Source organism: Alligator sinensis, unplaced genomic scaffold (genome assembly GCF_000455745.1).
Source record: "Alligator sinensis unplaced genomic scaffold, ASM45574v1 scaffold694_1, whole genome shotgun sequence".
Lineage (NCBI taxonomy): Eukaryota > Metazoa > Chordata > Crocodylia > Alligatoridae > Alligator > Alligator sinensis.
The window spans coordinates 1,406,080-1,411,900 of NW_005842339.1; the positions used below are offsets into that span (position 1 = coordinate 1,406,080).

Sequence of the window (5,821 nt, forward strand, 5' to 3'; positions counted from 1 at the left end):
TTTGGGAGGGAAACCACAAGGCCTCAAGGGAGACACTAGGTGTGTTTATGAGTTAACAATGGCTCCTATGCGAGACAATAGGAACTGATCACTCCTGGCTATGGGTGGCATTACTCTGAGGGAGCTCACAGTGCAAACAAGCAGATTCAGTGTTTTGGGTACCAATAAAGGAGTCATTACTAGAATTGGTCTGATAAATGCTGAGCTGGGTGTGTGCAAATGTGGGTTGATTAGCATTTGGAGTAGAGATCCCCCCTCATGCAATGCTCCCCTGCTTCTCTGGTCCCAGAGTTCAGTGCGGTCCTTGCCTTGAACTTTCTGTTCTCTATTCTGAATGCTAATGAGGGTGCTTTTCTCTCCCATCTCCCACGTAAATTTGGCCAGGGGAATTGCTTCACTCCTATCAACCTTGTCTGGAGGGGTTCAGGTGTGTCTTCCACTGCATCTTCATTGTCTTTTGTAAGTCCTTCCTCTAATAAGTTCTTGTTCAGGCAGAAGTGGGGCGGGGATGAGTCCTTTGTGAGTCAGACAGGCTGTATGCTGTGCCGGGGTTCCCCGGGAATAGAGAGCTGCCAGGTAGCAATGCTTGCACATTCTCGGATGTGTGTCTGGCCAGACACATCTGTTCTCAGCTACTTCTATTCTAGCTGCTCAGGGTCCTGTTTTGGGTTCATGGTACTGCCCTTGCAGCATAGCGGCAAAGCCATTTGGTCCTCCCTGTGCCCTGCCCTTGGACTTAAATCTCTGGCTCGAGTTAGAAGTCCTGCCTGGGCTGCCACTGAGGCTGGCTCAAGAACCAAAAGAAACGTAAACAGAAAGAAGACTTATCTGTTAATAGTTTAGTTTCCATAATGCCTCAGCTCCTCTAGTTCTTGACTCCCTCAGGGGTTCACCTGGGGGTCTCCTCGTGGCCTCCTTAAAGACAGCCACGGAGATTCCTGCCCTCACCCCCAGCCACCGTGCTGCTCTTCTTCCCTTAGCTTCATGCTTGGAGAATCTGGCTCTGAATTAGGGAAAACACAATGAAAGTGGGAGAGGGACCATGGGTTGCGGGGAGGGAAGGGAAAGTCATAGAGAGGGCTGGGGATGTCCGAGTTGTTTGTGCCCCGGCCCTCATTCTAGTAACGCAGTTGGGATTCAGTTACAATTATATAAAATCTGGCTCTATTTTGGCTCAGTCAGAAATCTTTCTCTGCTCTTTAGAATGGAGGTTGTTGCTATGACAGTTCTGCCAATTTGGTTTTGGTTTTATAGCTTTTTCTCATCAGTAGGACATTGTCTTTCACATTTAATTCTCAAAGCTGAAAGGATCATTTGTCCCAGTTAAGCATTTAGCTTAGAGAGCTTCCCTGCTGGTAAGAGTTCCTAGAAACCAAGCATTTTTGGACAGACCTGCTCTCCAACCATATCCATATATCTACCTGACTGATTTTCTGACTACAGTTTAATGGTCTGTCTGACTGCTCCTTTACCTTGTCCTCTGCTTTATACAGCTGTTTTTCTTTTTTGCTCTCACTTCTCTCTGAGGATTCAGTGCTAATGCATAAAACTTCCAGGGCCTCTTCCAGGAAAGTCATTTCAAGCTAAAGCATCATCCAGTTGAATGTGAAGTGAGTCCAAAAGTTTGTAGGCTGAATGTTCTACTAATGGTGGGTAAAGAAAAGAGCAAGATGGGCAGTTTGTTGGATTTAAAAAAAACATTCAAATGGCTCACCTCTATTTTTAGCTTTAGGCCTATTAAATTCCTCTGCACTGCAGACCGTGGAAGTTGCAGATTATCAAGAATTTTGCCTTAAGTAGAGGTTTCAAACTCTTTTGCCTCATCAGCTCACCAAAAATGTATCTCCTGTATGTAAATGGAGACTTCCATTTTCATCCACTGACCAATTCCAAGCCTGTATTCAACTGAGCAAGCTGAACTGATGTGAAACTTGCTCATTAAAGCCTTTCAGGTGCTTATCTATCCTAGGAAACTAGGGCTAAGTACAGACAGTCAAAAAGTCCGAGGCTGAATTGATTCAATCTTCATGGGTTAGTCTAAGATGCATAGACTGAACCGACAGGCAAGTAAACAGACATTCACTTTTGATTCCAGAAATGCAGCCAGATACCTGCAATGGTCCAGGCTAGAAGCTAGCCTGCTAGCTAAGTGCTAGAACACGCTTCCCTTCTCAGCTGGAGCAAACAGCTTGGGCCAAGGCTAGCTTGTCTACCCTGAGAGGGGGAGGTTGGGGGTGAGGGGCAAAGCATCCTGGGATGCTAGGCAACTGTAAATCAACTTGAATCTGGAAGGAATAATAGACCACAGTATGAACATGAGCTGTCTGTGTGATGCTGTAGCCAGCAAGGCAAACAATACTCTGGCATGCATCAACCAATGCATCTCAAGCAAAACCAAGAAAGTGATTCTTCTGCTTTCCTCAGCACTGGTGAGACCGCAGCTGGAGTACCGTGTCCAGTTCTGGGCACCGCACATTAACAAGGATGCAGAAAAGCTTGAGAGAGTCCAGAGAAGGGCCACCCATATGATCAGAGACTTGCAAGGCAAGTAATACGAGGAAAGGCTGAGGGATTTGAGTCTCTTCAGCCTACAAAAGAGAAGGCCAAGAGGGGACTTGGTAGCAACTTACTGCTATATCAGGGGAATATATTAAGGGCTTGGCGAACAACTGTTAACCAGGGCACTGTCGGGTCACCACTGAGGAGAGGCATGTGCCTTCGCACCTGACAGATGTTCGTCGGTCTTCTCCCGCATGTCGTGCCCTCTCCCAGCCGGCTCGGGGTGGCTCTCCCTCTCTCCCATTTTTTCCCTTCTGCCACGACTTTTTTTGATGGCTCTTGAAGCTTTAAAGGAAGGGGGAGCAAGGGAGGGGCTGACGCCACTGCCCCGATCACCGCCAGTCACTAGTTCGCGCTCGGATCTCTGTGCCGGCAAAGAAAGAAAAACAAAATGGCAGATGAACTGGAAAGAAAATTTATGGGACCTGTTGGGTCCCTTTCTGGGTTGTTGGGGTCAAGACAACTCCCTTTACTTTTCCATCTTCCCTCGGACGGCTGAGCCTGCCGGTTAGGGATGGACCGAGTCTCCTCTTCACTCAAATTGCCGCCACGCCCAGCTTGATTGCTGGCTGGAGACAGTTCATCAGAGCAAGGCAAGCCTTGGGAGAGAGCATCCGCCTCTATCTTCCTCCTCCTAGTCGATCACTGCCCCGTTCGGGCCGATTGGCTGCCGGCGGAGAGCAAATTAACACCCCATGAAAAATAAAGGAACTGGGCTGGGACAAAAGAACCACCCGCGCCTCTCATTCTCCCACTTTGATTGCCGCTGTATCCAGCTTGATTAAAGGGCAGCGGAGATTAATCAACACTTAAATGAAAAAAAACATTGAATCAAGGGAGACAGTGCCTGCTTTCTTCTCTTCCTCTCTCCCTCCCTTGGATGAGGACTCCTCCGAGCCCCAAAAGCCTACCAGTCTCTTTTTCATTCCAGGGGCTTTGGTCTTGGGCAGGACATGGCCATCTTCCTACCTGCCCATCAACTTCCATTCTCTCTCCTCACCCCAGTCCTCTGCTCGGCCCAGGTATTGCTCTGGCCGCTGCGACCCACCAATCCGCTTCACCTGGTAAGGTGTTAAAGTGGATCTGGTGCATGCCAGCAGCTCCTACTGTAGCGTGGAGACTTTATTCGCATTGGCCCTGAGCTCATAGTCGGGAGGATGTACTGGATGAGTATCCTCTGTTTTTTCACAGGCACTCTTGGGGAAAATCAGGAGCAATGGCCACAAACTCCTGGAAGACCATTTCAGGCTTAACACTAGGAAAAAGTTCTTCACAGTTACGGTGTCCAGACTGTGAAATAAACTCCTTCCAGAGGTGATGCAATCACCTACCCTGGAAATCTTTAGGAGCAAACTGGACGGTCACCTCACTGGGGTCACCTGATCCCAGTTGTCCTTCCTGCCTAGTGCAGGGGGGCTGGACCCAATGATCTTGCAAGGTCCCTTCCAGCTCCTTACCGTCTATGAATCTGGGACATAAGTTCAATAAAGTGATTTAACCTAAATCAGTTCAGTTGGATACTACATTCATCCAGGTTTATCTTAGACCAGTTTCAGCCATTTTAAAAGCAGTTTATGTGCACTGAACTTCTGTTGTGTTATAGATTTGAACTGGTTTCTGATCACTTTTACCCGTTTATGTGGAATTTCTGTCCCTAGCCTGGGAGAGTTAATGTCATTGAGGACCATTATATCTGCAGGAGAAGGATTTAACTAATCAGGGTTTTTTTTTTCTGCCCAGCAGCTGGCTGCTGTATAATTCAATAGGTTGTATCTTAAGTCTTTGCAAATGCAGCCAACTTCTACCAACTCCCTGAGTAGCAGCCTTCTGACTGGATCTTGTCCAAAGGCTGATTTCAAACATTCTCACAGATGATGAAGGCTGACAGAGGATAGTTCTCTAGGAGGGAGGTAGCTACAAGTACATCTTTTCTCTCTCTGTCTTCCATTGAACACTGAAAATTTAATTTGTATGGTCTGTTGAGCACAATAATTTGCCAAGACGGATGTCAGCATTCATTTGCAGCATCCTGACACACAAATTCTATTGGTGTTTCTCATACTGTATGTCTCTATCCTCTCTGAGGAGGCGGCGTTCTCAAAGGGATTTCACTGATCCCTTCCAGCACATCACCTTTCTTTCTTACATACCAGGTTGGTTTTTGATACCATCTAATGGAATGGGATTTACTGCCTCAGGACCAAAGTGGACACCACTGAAGCACTTCATCTTACTGTTAACTGCTGAGGGAGGATCCCGCTGCAGATTGCTGGTTAATAATTAGGTTAATTACAACACCGCCTGTAGTGAAAAGTCTTTCCATGTTGTCAAGGGACTTTTGGAACTCATCCAAAGACTTTATTAATGATTGCTCTGCTGGTGCAAATTGCTTATTGCTGACTATCTCAGTCTCAGTCGAGCCGGGCAGGTGGAAAGCTATGGAGGCAGTGACTGCCTGGCATCTCTAGTCTGACTGGTGGAGCCTGGGATTCTACCTTGTCACCACCGTTTGCCTGGCTTGGTGGAGACGAGCTAATACTTAGTTGTAGCTCTTGGAGGACATGGTGGGCAGTGCAGGAGGTGCCGAGGTGTGTATGGAGCTTTCTGGCAGGGGTGAAAACATCACTTTTTGCAGCACTGCAGAAGAACTTCTCACGTTAGGGTTGTGGTAGGGCAGGAAGTTGGCTACATGTTAGAAATGGCTACCACGCACTGCCTTCCCCATGCTCTATTTCTTCCTGCCCTGCTTGCCAAAGGGACTAAGTATGTTCCTTCAGTCACTAAGGAGATGGTCTTTGACCTGAACGTGGTCGGAAATAGAAATGAAGAAATTCAATCCATTAATTTGGCAGATGTGTCCATAGTGTCAGGTATTGGATGGGGGCAGAGTACTTACATGGCACACAGCAGCTTCCAGGAACAGCCTGGACATGGCCCTGGCAGTCAGTTAAATGAGAGAGAAATGCTGGTGACTTTGCAGCCACGATAGCCCATTTGAAAGTGATGAACCACTGAGGTGAATGCTGGTGACAGCATGATTTAAAATGGAGAACAGGGCTCCACTCTATGCATTCATAAGTTAAACAAAATTGCCAAGCGGAGAAGGGACTCTTCAGCAAGTCTTCTGAGTCTGAGCTCTAATGCTGCGTGACAAGGAAAAAGGGAAGCAACTGCATTTTTACAACAGCACTTGGCATCTGCACACAGACCTGCGAGACACCAGGTATGGCAGCAGCGTTTTCAGAGGGGAGTAACTCTTTCC

At 47.4% G+C, this 5,821-nt stretch overlaps 1 protein-coding gene across 2 annotated transcripts in view; it reads left to right on the plus strand.

Annotated features, from left to right (window-relative positions):
• The window catches only part of LOC102374992, a 372,914-nt gene that overhangs the window by 262,049 nt on the left and 105,044 nt on the right, over positions 1-5,821 (plus strand). The window contains exon 1 of one of the 2 annotated variants that reach the window (XM_025210186.1): positions 5,715-5,782. The exons of the other annotated variant lie outside the window; for it this stretch is intronic. The gene's annotated coding sequence lies outside the window, so the exon portion shown is untranslated. Of the gene's footprint in view, positions 1-5,714; positions 5,783-5,821 lie in introns of those variants that run through there. 2 annotated transcript variants of the gene reach the window in all.